Source organism: Neophocaena asiaeorientalis, unplaced genomic scaffold (assembly GCF_003031525.2).
Source record: "Neophocaena asiaeorientalis asiaeorientalis breed wild unplaced genomic scaffold, Neophocaena_asiaeorientalis_V1.1 scaffold29, whole genome shotgun sequence".
In the NCBI taxonomy this organism is placed as follows: Eukaryota; Metazoa; Chordata; class Mammalia; order Artiodactyla; family Phocoenidae; genus Neophocaena; species Neophocaena asiaeorientalis.
In genome coordinates, this window is record NW_020174423.1 from 2,529,400 (window position 1) to 2,546,385 (window position 16,986).

General features: G+C 36.4%; 1 protein-coding gene across 4 annotated transcripts in view; it reads left to right on the forward strand.

The window, feature by feature from the left end:
* RNF19A (ring finger protein 19A, RBR E3 ubiquitin protein ligase) overlaps nt 1-16,986 on the forward strand; it is a 57,658-nt gene that overhangs the window by 6,767 nt on the left and 33,905 nt on the right. Inside the window, exon 2 of one of the 4 annotated variants that reach the window (XM_024756552.1) lies at nt 10,581-10,658. The exons of the other annotated variants lie outside the window; for them this stretch is intronic. The gene's annotated coding sequence lies outside the window, so the exon portion shown is untranslated. The remainder of the gene's footprint in view (nt 1-10,580; nt 10,659-16,986) is intronic. 4 annotated transcript variants of the gene reach the window in all.

The window sequence follows — 16,986 nt, forward strand, 5'->3', positions numbered from 1 at the left end:
TAAAGTTGGAATGCCACAGGGCTCAGTCCTTACCCTTCTTTATTTATTCCTCTGGGGACTTCATCCATGCTTGTGATTATACCCACCATTCGTATAACAACTCTTCCCAAAATTTTATCTCTAAGCCAGACTTTTTTCCTGAACTCCAGGCCTGTCATGTGGGTATTTGGCTGTACATTCTCACCTAAGATTTAAAGGCATCTCAAACTTAAATGTCTGAAAATGAACCCCTGCTCTTAGCTCCTCCCTGAACTTGTTCTTTTCACAGCCTTCTCCATTTCAGTGGACAGCAGTTTCAGCCTTCTGGTTAATCAGGGCAAAATCCTCTTGGAATCCATCAGGAAATTCTGTCAGTTCTAGTTTCAAAAGATATCCTTATGCCCATCATCATCTCTCTCCTAGAGTATTGCAGTAGCCTTTAAACTGTTCTCCATGTTACTGTCCTTACTTCTTTCTTCTCATTCTATTCTTAACACTAGAATTATCCTTTAAAATTATTCAGATTCTAAACTGTCTCTGTTTAGAAGCCCCCTAAGTTTGCCCATCTCGCTTAGGATAAAAGCCGTAGTTCTTAGAGTGGTCTATAAAGCCATACACAACCTGGTCCCATAACGTTCTGACCTATCTCGTATATTCTTTTTTTGCTCACTTCCCTCTGGCCGCATTCTGGCCTCTAGGCTATTCCTTGAACATACCAGGCACATTCCTACCTTAAGGCTTTGCTGTGGCTGTTGCCTTTGCCTTGGAGGCTCTTTCCTCAGATTTCCTCGTGGCTAACTCCCTTCAAGTCTTAGTTTAAGTGTCATCTTTTCAGTAAGCTCTGATCACCCTTTAAAAAATTGTAATCAGTGCCACGCGTACACACACTCTTGATTACCTTTACTCTGCTTAACTTTTTTCCCACATTCTAGCAAAGAATCACAGTAAAATATTTAAGTGAAGTATTTAGAAAATTGTAAACTTCTATATAAAAGCATGAAACAATTTTTAGTAGTTCTATCTGTAATTACTGACCTAGAATGATTTGTGGAAATAAGGTAGGTGTTGGGCCTTGAAAGAAGAGTAGGAGTTCAAAATAAGCAGAGCAGAGAAGGTGGAAAAGAGTATTCAGGCAGAGACAAAGACATAGGAAACATCATGGAGGTGAAACTATGTTTTGTTGATATATTTAACAAGTAGACCAGTTGGCTAGAGTGTGTTTTTAATGTAGGAGAATGGTGAGAGACTAAGATTGCGGAATGCCATGTAAAGCTTAAAGTTTGTTTACCTGTGGGAAGCAAATGGATGTTTGTAAGCAGAACTTAACAAAAGACCAACGTGATAATTCAGAAACCAGGTGATTAATGAACGTCTTGTGGAGGAAGTAAAGTAGTAGAAAGAGGACTGAGACTTTGGCTCTGCCACATTAGCTGTATAGATAAATCAAATAATCTCCAGACCAGCACTATCCAATAGAACTTTCTGCAGTGATGGAAACATTCTAGACCTGCACTGTCCAGTATGGTAGCCAGTGGCCACATATGGCTGTACAGTATTTGAAATGTGACTAGTGTAACTGAGAAACTGGAGTTTAATTTTTTTTAATTTTAATTAATTTAAACTTAAGTAGTCTCATATGGCTAGTGACGATACATTCGACTGAGTAGCTCTAGAATACAGTTTTCTCACTTATAAAATGTAAGGTTAGATTGGAACATTAGTGGCACTAGAAGGATAGGTTCCACAGCCAAATAAAGTTGATGCAGTGTTCTGAGAAAAGCAAATGGTATCTAGCTAGCAGATGCACCTGTGCATGACTAGTATTTGTGAAACAGTTCCAGGTTTGTATCCTTTTCATTTTTTGTATCTCCATGACTTATTTGAGATCCTCTCTGTCTCTTGATTGCTGATTTTTTAAATTGGTCTTTAGGTTGATGCTTCCTATAGTTAAATAACTAATACATCTAATTTAATAGTATGTTTTATAAATATAGTTAAATCTATCTTGTTTCTTTTGAATTCTTAATGAGAAAGCCATAACAATGAAAAACCTTTATGATTGTTTACCTGTTGTGTAATTCTTACCTAGATTCTTCTGCTTTCTTTAGAAAATATTCCCTTACTTGTTTTCTTCCCCTATAAAATTAAGAAATATTTCATTTGTATTTCAGTTTTGATTTTATTTTCGGGGGACATGTTTAGAGAGAAGCTCTATGAATGCTGTGTCTCCAAAGGAAAATAGACACATGTTGCTTATTGTGCCTCTTGTTTCCCAAGAGATATTGTTCCTTCTGAGAATTACTTTATAATTTGAAGAAAGTTTTAAAAATAGCTTTTAGAACTTATAATCAAATAGCTCTTCCAGCCTGTGCCCTACCTAGTTATGTACATACGTCATAAAATTAAGCGCACACACACACACACACACACACACACACGCGCACACACACACACACGCGCGCGCGCGCACACACACACACACACACACACACACACACACACACACACACACTGATTTACCCTAACCAGAGGTTTCCTCCTTCCCCACCCCTCATGTTCTTTAGGAGAAAGTGACAAATGAAATTCCAAAATTGGAGAGGCAGGATACTGCTGTTATCAATACTTTTTATTAAAAAAAAACAAAATACAACTTCCAGAAAAAATGGTAAGGACAAAATTAGCCCAAACATTTAATATTTGTAATTGTCCAAATAGTAGAATTATTCAGATTAGTGATGAAACCGGTAAAATTCAGTTTGCAAAGATAATACTCATTACACTGGATTTACTAAGACCAAAGAGTATACCAACACGGTAGAGAATTTGGAGATATTTTTAAAAGAACAGAAATATTAATTGTCCACTTTTAACCGTAGAGTATGGTATGTATTACAGCTGTCTATATATTTGTATATTAGAATCATAGTCTTTCAGAACTAAGGGGCCTTAGACATTACCTCATCCAATCACTTTAGCTTTCAAATAAGGAAGTTGAAATTCAAAAAGTAGACAGTCTTGACTAATATCAGACTAGGTTAATATTTCCCTTCTGTTGATGTATAGCAATGAGTATTTTAACCAGTTCAAAAATATTTTTTGGCAGTTGGATATCTTTTTTAAACCTATTTAAAAATTTTTTCATGTCTCTGGGCCCTCTTATCATACCCATCGTTTTGCACTATGCTTTTCCTACCTTCTCCCTATTGGTGTATTGTTTGCCCTTCTGAACAAAGAGTGCCTGGAATGGGCTAGTCAAAATGTTTTAAATGTTTTTTCTTTAATTGGAAAATGGAATGAATAATGCTTTTTCTTTCTGCAGCAGATTTTTTTTTTTTTTTTTTTTTTTTGGGGAATTTTTTTTTTTTTTTTTTTTTTTTGCGGTACATGGGCCTCTCACTGCTGTGGCCTCTCCTGCCGCGGAGCACAGGCTCCGGACGCGCAGGCTCAGTGGCCATGGCTCACAGGCCCAGACGCTCCTCAGCATGTGGGATCCTCCCGGACCAGGGCACGAACCCATGTCCCCTGCATCAGCAGGCGGACTCTCAAACACTGCGCCACCAGGGAAGCCCCAGCAGCTTATTTTTGTAATGGATTGAGTAATGAGTATTATTTGTAATGAGTATTATTAAAACCACGTAGTACCATTCTATTCTACCTCCCAAACAAGAATAGGCTTAAATAGATAAATGTAGCAGGTGTATGTTTGTGAAGCTGTTTAAGAACTATCTCTTTGGGGAGGCTTTGTGGCATATGGGAATAGTTTATTCTGAACTTTCAGTTTATGTTTCTAGGCGATCATAGGAATTATGTTAAGGATAGAGCTCAAGGTAGTATATTTGAGTCTTGATAAGCATTCACTTTCCAAAAAACTTGCTGGAAACTGATATGTGCCTATGTTAATGCTCTGTTGAGTTACCTCCACCTCCCCCATATATAAAAGTAGTTAAGTTGAAATTATTTACCCCATTTTCAATATTAGACCACTTGTCATAGGTTTGTAGCTGTATAAACATAACAAGGCTGAAAACTATATTTATGTTGGAGAAATTCGTGTATTATAGTGATGTATTCCAAACTTGCAAATGGCTAACTATTCTGATGACATTAGACAAGTCATTTCAGAGCCAACAGTTTGTTTCATTTTATTTCTAACCTTAAGCATGATAATCTCTTTTTAAACAGTTTTATCCAGTAAATGGTTCAGTTACATTTGTGCCATCTCCTCAGATATTTGTAATAGTTATAGCTAATATTTGTTAAGTGATTAATATGTCATACTGATGCTGGATTCTTTATATATTTTATTTAATCCTAGTAATAATCTTGTGGACTGTAGGTTATTTATTATTCCTACTTTACAGTTGAGTAAACCGTCTTAGTAATTTAATGCAATGTCACACAGCTAGCTAATAAGTGTCAGAATCTGAACTTGAACCCAAACTTTGTGACTCCAAAGTCTGTGCTTTACAGTCTGAATAAAAAGATGCTATCATTACCCCATATTTGTATAGTATTTTAAAAATTTCCCGTCCAAGCTACTCGTAAGTTATTCCCTCATTTTATCTTATCTTGGGTAAGATAGTTGTGTCTGAAACAGACAACCCCAAAATCTCAGGCAGAACACTATAAAAGTTAATTTCTCACTCACACAGAGAACCGTGTGGATGACTCAGGTATCCCAATTCCTTCCATCTTGTGACTCAGCTGTCCCCAGAGGCCTACTTGGAGTCAATCACTAAAATTACTATATTCAGCCAGCTAGGGAAGAGGGAAGAGAGAGAGCTCAAAGGATGATTGAAAGGATGATTTAGGGGCTAGTCCTGGAAAGGGCGTAGTACATCACTGTACTCACATTGCACTGGCCAGGACTGGATACATGGCTGCATCTAGCTGCAAATGGAAGGAAAATGAAACAGGTGGGTATAAAACATCATCTCTGCCACAGATGATACAGAGAGGTTATTGCTGCACTAAAGCCACAAAACCACTTGGTAGCTATCTATAGAACCCAGATTTCTTAGATCTGCGTATAATAGGCTCATGTTTCTGAGGAGACATTCCAGTAATTAAAAGGCTTTTTGGTTGTATTTCTAGCACCATTGCTGACTCTTTCTCATTGGGCATCAAACATTTTACTTCTTTGTGCCTGTTACATTTTAAATAGGAATATTGTTATTGACTTACCTTATGAGGAATGATAAACTTAAAAAAAAGTTTTTCAGTGGTAATTGCCATTTTAAGTGAAGATGACATTATTGCTTTATAATATCTTTATATTTATACTCAATTGTCCTTTGAATATACAACAGTTAGCCTTTACTTGTTAGATTTTGTTTTTTAAACATGTGATGAGTTATTCTAGGCTGTCTACATACCTTATATTTATTCTTGCATTCTGAATCTGAGACATTTGTTTAGGGATGAACGTTGTTTTTTAATGTTCCCCCAAACTTAACTCTTTTGGAAGGAATTGCAACTTCAAATCTTAAAGGAATAGAAGTATGTTCTAACTGAGCTAATAGTTATGAATATTGTACTAATAATATAAATTAGTGAGAACAGACACAATTTACAGAAACTGATGGTAACTTTTACTGGCAAATTAAATTCTTCCATCTCTTCAGTAGCAGTTAACCGTTTGTTATACTTTAGACTCCTTGGAGAATCTCTTGAAAGCTATGGATTCTATCTCTAGAATATACCTATATTCACAATTTAGTATACAGTTTTAGAAATTTCATGGATTTCTCTGAAGCCTATCCATGCATTAGCTGCTATTTTTAAGCATTTTTATCCTTCTCCAAAATTTATTATCGTGCCTATTATATTTTTACTTTAACAGACTGTATTAAGAGATGTTTAATGAGTCAGAGTTTTTATAAGATTTATAAGGAGAGTCTGTCTCCTTAATATTATTTGGACAGCAAGAGTTATGCCCAGAGCCTGCACTGCTGCTGTAGCTGAATTTCCAGCTATATTGGGGAATAGATTTATTAGAGGAAAATATGACATTTCCACATTTGACATTGACAAGATGAATGACATAAAATAACTTTAAACATTTAAATAACCTTTTTGAGCAATATCAAACTTCATTATAATGAACTTCAGTGATTTATCACTGTTCAGAGAAAGCTGTATATGAAAATCCAAGTAATTTAATGCCTCAAATTTCTCTTAATGAACTTCTTGTTCAGATGTACAAAGGTCTGTTTATTTGGGGCCAAAATTAGCTTGTGTGCAGATACATCATTTCTAGTACATCACTTCTAGTTGTGGTCGATCAAAGGATAGCTTATGATAGTTAATTCTGTTTTTTGGTAATCAAGTACTACCAAATTGTACCTAGGCATATTTAAATTTGTTATGTTGTTTGCAACTCTGTATATAGCAAATGCTATGGAAGATAAATATTTCCTTTTTTCAGTGCCTTTGGAACCTTTAATTAACACTAGAGGAAGAGCAAGGCCAAAAAAGTGAATAAGTTTCAAGGATATCCCCCACTGTTTATTTACCATATTTGTTTCTGAAGTTATGCACAGTGAGCTAAATTAATTTTCTCTATACTAGATCATTTGGTCAGATAACTAGTGATTCTTCTTTGTACAACTTAAATTGTCTGCTATTTATTATACTAGAAAGCCATTGTCACTGTGAAAAATAGAGTGCTGTCAGAAGCACATATTTAGTCTTTTAGAAAAAAGCTTTAAATGGGATATTGATAAATATTTGTTCAGATTATGGGACTATCATATATGCTCAAATATAAAATCAAGTCGTTTTTCTTTCAAAATTATGCTTATGAAAAAAGGGAATCACTTTATTATAATTTATATCCTTGCCAAGTCACTAATATTACTGTTTGGGGAAGACATAGTCTGAAATGTCTTTTATTCAGTGCTTGGTTAGAATGCACTAGAGTGAAAGTTCCACAGAACAAGGGCCTTGTCTGTCTTGTTCACTATTATATGTCTACCACCTAGAAGAGCATTTGGCACATGATAGGCACTGAACATATTTGTTGAAAAAGTAAATGAATTAATGATTATAAAGAATAATGAATTAATGCATGCTTAAGCTAAAATTTCCTATGACAGCATCGTATACAGATTCAAGAATACTGTATCTCAGATCCTTTGGTAAAGGTCTCCTTTGGAAAACCGCCAAATGTTTTTCCCCCAAAGTGTATACAGCTTTCCTCTTGAGGAAAAGTTCAATCAGCACAGGGCAGCTGAAAATCAAGCAGAAAACTAAAGTCTTACTGGCCTAAGGTGTCAAGGGACGGAATTTGGGACTGCCAGAATGGCTGGAAATTGAGTGGATAAATCCCAGAAAGGAGGGAGTTGTAGTAGGATAGCCCTAAAATCTATGAAAAAACTCCCCTGAAATACCTAGGTGACCCCTGAACTCTGCAGAAAGATTCCAAGGAGCTCAATGGAAAATAATAGCAGTTAGGTTGAAAAAGCTGACTAGAGATTTCACCTGCTACTCTCTGCAGGGGAGACAATTTGGTGTTTGATTCCCACCAAATTAAGGGGTTTTAAACATTTGTGCCCAGAGACCCATTCTAAAACACAAAACCAGCCTCCACAAGTTTGACTTTATTAGCCAGTGATTTAACTGCCAGGTATAATAAAAATCCTCACTCTTAGGAGCAGATAAGGAGCTGTAAAAGTCTCTACTGCATAACATCCACAAAATCCAGTTTATAATAGACAACTACTAGACATGTGAAGAATCAGGATAATGTGATTTAATGTCAAGACTATCCACCCCAAAATGGTAGCTGACCCTAAAATTAGCAGAATTAGCAGACTTTAAAGCAACTGTAATATATTCAGTGACCTAAAGGGAGATGCATGATCATGATGACTGAATAGATGGGCAATTTCAACAGAGAAATAGAAACTATAAAGAAGAATAGACAGTCTAGAACTGAAAAGTACAATATCTGAAATAAACATTTTACTGAATGGATTTAACAGCAGATTGGAGAAGGAAGACGAAAAAGTTGATGAACTTGAAGCTAGATCAACAAAATTTGCCAATCCAAAGAATGGATAAAAAAGATTACAAAAATGAACAGAGCCTTGATGGCCAGTGGGACAGTATCAAACTAACATGTGGGGCTTTCTTGGTGGCTCAGTGGTTGGGAGTCCACCTGCCGATGCAGGGTACACAGGTTCGTGCCCCGGTCCGGGAGGATCCCACATGCCGCGGAGCGGCTGGGCCCATGAGCCATGGCCGCTGAGCCTGCGCATCCGGAGCCTGTGCTCCGTGGCGGGAGAGGCCACAGCAGTGAAAGGTCCATGTACTGAAAAAAAAAACAACCAAAAAACTAACATGTGAATAGCAGAAAGAGAGATAAGAGACAGATATAGCAGACAGTCGGGCAAAAAATATGTTCATTGAACCCCAACTAGGATAAATAAAAGGAAAACCACATCTAGGCGTATCTTAATCAAACTGCCGCACGTCAAAGGTGGAAAGAAAATGTTAATGCAGCCAAAGGGGGAAAAACCCCACATTACTACAGAGGAATTACAATACCAATGAAGGATAACTTAATCAGAAATGATTGGAGACCAGAAGACAATGGAATGACCTATTTAAAGTTCTGAAAGGATAAAGCTATCAACCTGGAATTCTGTATTCAGAACAAAATACCCATGAAAATGAAGGTGAAATAAGGACATTTTTCAAATAAACAAAACTTGAGAGAATTCATTGCTAGGAAACCTGCAACACCAAGAAATGCTTAAGGAAGTTGTTCAGGCTGGAGGGAAATGACATCAGACATCAGATGAAACTTGGATCCACAAGAAGGAATGAACAGTACCAGAAATGGTAAATGTGTCTATAAATAGATTTTATCCTCAGAAAATACTTTGTAAGCATATAAAGCAATGAAAGAAGAACTTGGTAGATGTGACTAAATAAACATCTTAAACTTCTTCAAAAATCACAAAGGGCAAATATTAAGAGGAAGTTAATATGAAAGATTTAAAATCAAAGAGGACCATTAATGTTCCAGTGTTAAAATGGGTAAAAAATATGAACAGATAAATCATTGAAAAAATAAAGAGGGCTGTAAGCGTGAACAAACGTTCAATTTGTTTAGCAATCAAAGAAATGGAAATGAAAGTACTTACTTTTTTTTGCCACTTAGAAAAAACTATTGAAATGATATAGGGTGTTGATGAGAATTCAGGGAAGTAAGCACCTTTCCAGTTGGTGGGAGCATAAATTGGAATGAAACTGTTGGGTAGTTTATTTCAAGAACATATTTTGGAAGTCCATACCACCTAGGTAGCAAGAAATTCATACACCAAGAAGTAGCCTACCAAATTAGGTCAGAGATAGGTAGAAAGGAGATCATTATTCAATTAGTGGTGTTGAGATAACTAGCTAGCCATTTAGAAAAACTCAAATTTTGATCTCTACTTAGTCCTAACATGAAAATAAATTGAAATGGATGAAAGATGTAAGCAATAAACAAATCATAGAAGTACCAGAAACATGAGCAAATTTTAAAAATATAATCTTGGAGTGAGCAAGATGTTCCAAGACAGATATAGAATCCAAAAGTCATAAAGAGAAAGGTATGTTAATTTGAACACACACACACACACACACAATTTTAAATTCCTACATTGGAAATTACCATACAGTTTTTAAAAAAAATTATTTGACACATAATAACAAAGTTCCTTTACATAAAAGGCCTTATACCAACAGCAGGATATGAACATGTGGTTAGTTCACAGAAAATGAAATGTGACTTGGAAACATTTGAGAACCACATATAATACCAAATATATAGTCATTAAAATTTTTTCTTTATTCCTCATCTTCTCTCAACCTCTCAACATAAGTATATATGGCTGAAAAAGTTTAATGGCCTGTTATGCTTTTGTAATATAAAATAGTATTTTAGTAGCATCTAAAATAGAAAGTCTCATTTCTTTATGTTCTTGATTCTCACTTGAGTATGAGATAGCTCAGGCTTCACTAGTGACCAGAATTAATGATCAGTAGAAACTGCTGGGAATCTCTGTACCTATTCCCTCCTCACTTCAAACAAACAAAAACAACTTTATACTTAGTCCTCTTTCTGTTCTCTTCAACAGTGCTATTGTTTTTGCATTCTACTTTTATTACATTCATGTTTTAGAGGTGCTGAACATCTGGGTGTCAGACATCAGTAAAAGAAATTGAAATCAGAAACCATAGGTACTCTTTGCTCTTATACTTAGCATTTATCAACACAAAATTATTGGATTTTCTCTGTCTTACCTTTGCAAGAAGTAACAGAAGAAACCTAATTTTAGCTGAATAACAGAGGCAGAAACATATTCAAGAGTATAATGGGGTTTTCTCTTGGTAAATGAATTTCTTTATTGTCTATAAACTTTATTTTGCCTAGCCTTCTATCTCAAATACCCTTTCATGAGTCTTAAATCACATAGGCATGTGGGTGGTTAGTAGATGCTACTAAAACATTTGTAGTTAGGATATGTTTATTGGTTGAATATTTTAAATCTGTAATTCTTGAAGTTGGATAATGTCAGGATATTCAACATGTCTTATTTATCCTGTAGCACAAGGGTCCCCAACACCCCTAACCCACGGACCACTGCCAGTGGCAGCACAGCAGGAACCGGGCAGCACAACAGGAGGTGAGTGGCAGGTGAGCAAGCGAACCTTCATCTGTATTTACAGCCGCTCCCCATCGTTCGCATTACCGCCTGAGCTCCACCACCTGTCAGGTCAGTGGCAGCATTAGATTCTCATAGGAGCGCACACCCTACTTTGAGCTGCGCATTTGAGGGATCTAGGTTTCATGCTCCTTATGAGAATTAATGCCTGATGATCTGAGGTGGAGCTGAGAATATGATGCTAGCGCTGGGGAGCGGCTGCAAATACAGATTATCATTAGCAGAGAGGTTTGACTGCGCAGAGACCATAATCAATTGCTTGCAGACTCATATCAAAACCCTATCAGTGAGTGGCAAGTGAAAACAAGCTCAGGGCCCCCGCTGATTCTGCATCATGGTGAGCTGTATAATTATTTCATTATATATCACAGTGTAATAATAATAGAGATAAAGTGCACAGCAAATGTAATGCGCTTGAATCATCCCCAGACCATCCCCCCAAGTCCGTGGAAAAATCGTCTTCCACGAAACCGGTCCCGGGTGCCAAAAAGCTTGGGGATGGCTGCTGTAGCGCTTGTGGGGTAAAGATTCTTTTCACAGTTTAAAAAGCTGGATGTAGTAAGGTTGTGTCACTTACAGAGAATCTTACAGCAATAACAAGCCAAAAGCAAAGATATGAACGGAATCCTCAGTTCCTCACTTCCACTTATGTGTGTTCTGCATCATAATTTATTCATCCAGTGTTTATTAGGCACCTACAATAAGTTACAAGTTGTATTAGGTACTAGACATACAAAGCTTGTCTTACATTTCACTTCAGCTAACATTTAGCATAGTGCCAGGTTTTAGCACGTGCCAATTTCACTTTCTTCTCATAACATCTATTTGAAGTAAGTGGTATCATCCATATTTTGTAGTGGAGATCACAGACTCAGGAATGGACATACCTGAGATTTTATAACTAACAGTGGCTGACCAGATCTTGACTCCCAAATTCTCTTCTTTATACATCCAGACTGGGTGTTTTTTATTTGCCCCATGAGATCCACTCCTCATCCTTCCTTGACTTTCTCTGTGCCCCAGAGGAGGTTGACCTAGTCTAAGGACTGCCTCACTTGGGCTCCTTTTTTGGTTTCTCATTGGATTTAGCCAGTGTGAGGCATTGGTGGATATTGGAGATCCAGAGAAGAGAGAAGCTGGGTATTTATTCTTCCAGTTGCCTTTTGACAGCTCTCTCCCTGCTCCTTCTTTCAGAAGGCTGGCAGTGGCTTCCTGAGGACTTTGCCATCCCTGTTACTTCCTTTAACCCTGCCCACACCTTTGTAAATGAGCCCTTCAGTTATCTCTTTGAAACTGCTTTGTTTTTTTGCCAGGACCCTGACTGATACATACAGCTTTTCAAACATGAGCTACTATTTTGTATGGATTTGAGTTTTCTAACTGTTTTTATCCTGTGTTTATAAGTTGAGCATTTAAAATCTGCAACACATTTTCATGTCAAACAGTATTGTAATTGTTTATTAGGTGCTTCACCTGGAATGGTCAACTTCCATAATTTTTACGAAGAATTAAAAAATAGCGTGCTGCCAAATTAGATGTATTTTATGATGCATCCGTACGAAGTTATCAGCACTTCTACTACATCTTTGGTCCCTAAAGCTTTGACACGTCGTAGAAATACCTTTGTTGTGGGCTATTCCTATTTCTTAATTCCGTATTCCTCAAGAGGTACAAAAAAGTTAGAATCAAAGAGATCTTGACTTTAAAGAGGTATAAACACTGTGGGCTAGAGAAGGTTAGGTAAGCAGGTTCAGGTCTTTGTCCTTCATACCAGTCTCAGGTGATAGTCTTCAATTTAAGTACATAAAAAGGTCAGGAGGTGGGGCTCCTTTGCCAGCGATAAAAACTAATTTTTCAACCAGTTTCTTCAGGGGGATGAAAGTGTGTAGCAGCAATTGGCAGAGAGTCTTCGTTACTTGTTGGAGTTGTGCTAGACTGGGAAAGAGGGGGAAAGAGAGCCATTTCTCATATTTTAATTAGCAGGTGATTGGAATTTCTTGTGACATTGGTGTTAAGAGAATTGCCTCCTATATGATATTAGATACTTGGTTGAAAATACATAATATGGGGTCTACTTGTATTTTACTCTCCTTTTCTGTTTCACTAAGCTCTTCTAGCATCTGCAATTACAGATCTATACTTTTATTTAGAGGGGAGAGGTATCCCCACTAAGCCAACAGCCATAACATCATGGAGGCCAACCTCAGTTATCTTTTTCCCCACTGCTTTTCTTCATGTTATCGATGTGTTGTACTTCGACAAATCCTTGTGATAGTAAATCAGTTTAAAGAATATCCAAAGTTGGGGATTATTAGGAGTTGTATATATTTCAAATTACATCATTAAGTACATTTACTGCCTCTCATCTTCTGTTCCTGCTCTGAAATGATGTAAACTACTCTAGGTTTTTAATACATAATTTATTTTGCCTTTGATCCAGTAGACCTCATATTTGTCTTTGTAAACTTGGTGTGAACTAATTGGACGTTTTAAAAAGTAGAGCATGTATATGCCTAGGAGGCATGACAGTGAAATAACAAGATTTTTTCTTGTGCTTATGAAATAGTATCATCACTTCAGTGACATTGTGTCATTTTAAGAAATACTCGTTTGGTATTTATTCACAGTGTCTATGTTCCTCACTTCATCTTGGGTGTGTGTGGTATTAAAGAAATCACAATACTCAAGTTATACATTTAAAACCTTATTAAAACATTGAAGGTAATCAGGGCAGAAAAACAAGTGAACACTGTAAAAATTTCTTATCTGAGTTATAAAATGTGAGTACAGTTTAGTTAGGAGGAGAGAAAAGGGAGTGGCATTTCAGATGGGGGAATGGCTTGAATAAGGCATGGAATTGAGGGATAGTTAAGACCAGCCCTAGATGATATGTAAAATATAATTGTCTTTTGTTTTCTGAGACAATTTTTGAGATACTGATAGTGACTGGAGTTGTTTCATGAAGGCAGCTGCAGACAGATGATGGTACTGAGGCCGAGATATCAGAAGACCTGAATTTGACCCTGAACCCTGTTATTTCCTAACTGTGCAACATTTACCCTCTCTGCACTTCAGTTTTCTCATCTATCAAATCAGGATAATACCCATTCCATAGGGCAATGAAGTTTAAATCAAAAATGCTTTAAAAGCACTTTAAAACTCTACTGTGTAGTGGTATTATTATATACAACATATTTTCCCTTCTTTTTCCAACCAGCAACCCAGCTCTTTGTCTTAGAACTCAAATAATATTTTTGTCTTAATGGTGTGTGCATTTATGAGGCCGAACATAACAGTAGTACTTACAGATTGATACAATTGATAGTTTAAAAAGTTGAGTTCAAAAAGAATAGTACTATATTAAATGATGCAAATAATAGATTTTTATTTTTCATTGGAGAATAAAATCAGCTTTTTCTAAAAATAAGTAAAGTTTCTAAATCACTGAAAGTTTTTTTTATAATTTCACACATTTTTGTCATCTGTTCAAATTGGCAGAATTTCTGTAGTGCTTTTTTGGTGGTTAAGGGTAGTCTCAGAAATCCAAGTTAGTTTACTAATTTCTAAGTGTTTATGCAAATAAACAGTTTGATTAAAAACTCTTTGTTGTGGGTGAACCACATAATCTTAATTTCATATACCACTAGAATAATTAGGTTTAGTTCTTTACTTAATACTCTTGAGTCTCTGATTTCCTATCTGCAAAGTTAGAGTAAACTTTATGTATATGGCTAAAACTTGTATATTGTAAATCACTGAGAGGAGGGGAAGGAGGGACGAATATGTCCACACTTCAGGGTGGTGGGGTGAAATATTGACTATATCTTTTGAATCTGCTGTTATGCAGGGCCTCTTATTAATCTTGTAGGTGGCTTGCAAGATGGCTTCCTTTCTTTTTAAGATGAATTCTGTAATAGCCCATAGTTTGTCATAATGTCTGAAAGACTCCCTCTAAATCTGGTGAAAATGGACTCAGCTGTTTTCAAAAGTTGTAGTAACAGAGATAAATTTAATATATATAAGTTTATAACTATTGGTTTTGTGATATATATTTCTTCTCCAGACATATCGCATTGAGTACAGAGACCCATGTCTATCTTGTTTATGGTGGTAACCTCCTGAGGTTTAGCACAAGCTAGGCTTAGACTTTAACTTTGAAATTAAGCCAAAGTCCCCTTGATTGAGGCATTCCCAATACTGTTGAGTCACATGCTTTTAGACACCTTTCATGGATTTTTTTCTACAGATAGTCATTAATTTATGTGGGTTTTTTTTAATGTCTCTCATATCTCTATACATAGGTTTTTAAGTACTACCTCACTATAGGCTGAAAATGACTATAAACTGAGGTTGTTTTTTTTTTTTTAATGGCACTTTTATTTTCAGTACCTAAACTAATGAAAAGCAAGGAGCCTTGATTTGGAGGCCAAGCCTATAGAATTCTGTTTTTAAGTGAAAGTGTTTAGCAGACTCTCTTTAGAATTAGTGGTTCTTGACCAGCGTGTGCAACTAAATTACTGAGGAACATTTTCAAAATATACAAGTTCTGGACCACATCCTCAATTTGATTGGGTAGCTCTAGAGTGGAATACGTTTTTTGTTGTCGTTGGTGGGGTTCAATTAGCTGGGTTTTTTTTTTTTTTTTTTTTTGCGGTACGCAGGCCTCTCACTGTTGTGGCCTCTCCCATTGTGGAGCACAGGCTCCGGACGCGCAGGCTCAGCAGCCATGGCTCACGGGCCCAGCCGCTCCGCGGCATGTGGGATATTCCCAGACCCGGGCATGAAACCGTGTCCCCTGCATCGGCAGGCGGACTCTCAACCACTGCACCACCAGGGAAGCCCTTAGCTGGGTTTTTTTTTAAACTATACGCAATAGATGCTCATGATACAATTGTAAACTATGCAGAAAGCAGAAAGTGAATACTAAAGATTATTCTCCCCAAGGTAGCCATTGTTAATGGTTTAACATTATTCCAGAAATTGTGTACGTACATGTAAACCTCTGTGGGTGCGTTTTTTTCCACAAATGGGTTCATACTATACATACTATTTTGCAGTTATTATTGTTCACTCAGTATTATGTAGCGAGATCTTTTCCTTATCGTTACATGTAAATTGTGGTTGGTTCCTTTATTTTTACCAGTTCCCTGTGGGACACAAGTTATTTCCAGGTTTTGTGTGGGGCTTGTTTGCCTTGTTTTGTTTTGTTTGCTTGTATCAGCTAGGCTGCAGTGAGTTTCCTTGCACAGTATTTCTTTGCACACTTGTGTCATATTTTCTGAAGGATAAATTTTACATGTAGGATTGCTGGTCAAAGCAATTTTGAAGTTTAATAGATAGTGCCAAATTGGTTCCCCAGAGTTGTGCTGATTTGCGGTCCTCCCAACAATATGTGAGGTGCTTCTTTCAATACACGTTCACCAACCCTTTCAACCTTTGTCAGTCTGATGTATACAAAGATGGTGTATCTAGTGTTTGAATTTTCATTTCTTTAGTGTTGTTGAACACTGTTTCCTATCTTCCTAATTTTTGTAATTCTTTTTCTCCAAACTTCCTCCTTATATCCTTGCTCATTTTACTGCTAGATTGTACATCTTTTTCTTACTTATGTGTAAAAGCTGTTTGTATACTAAGGAAATTTGTTCATTGTTATACGTGTTTTACTAATTTATCACATCATCCTACTCTGTAGTATTTTTTACCATATAAAAATATTAAATTTTTTAGTATTCACATTTGTTTCTTTTCCTTTGATGCCTATTTGTTTATTTGCAGAATGTTTTAGGAAGTCTTCCTAAGTGGGATGACAGTATGTTTTAGTTTGCCCCTGTTATCCTAGTTTAAATATTAATAGCACCTCCATTCACTCTTACTAGGTTCTTTTTTGGATAATGAATGATATGGGTATCAAATTTCTAAAAGTGTGTTTTGAAAAATTCTCCAGCTGATATTCATTAAATACCACTGGTTTAATGTTTTCAATGATAAATTCTTAGGACAGAATCCCCAAGATAGATTCCCTCTACAGTTCTGTTCATTGATACATATATTGAACCCTGGAGTACAGAAAGCATTTTGAGATGCAAGAGAAAATAATAACTATAAAGAAGAAAATATGCAGAAATTTTTAGTTCATTTACCATCACACTCTATATTTCCCTCAGAATTAAGGGAATATGCTGCAGATGATGGGAAAATATAAACTGATAGACATGAGTAAAGTTTGCCTGAGTGAAATTGTGTGGATATCACCTCAGGGAGCTTTTTTTTTCTTTGACCTTTAATCGTG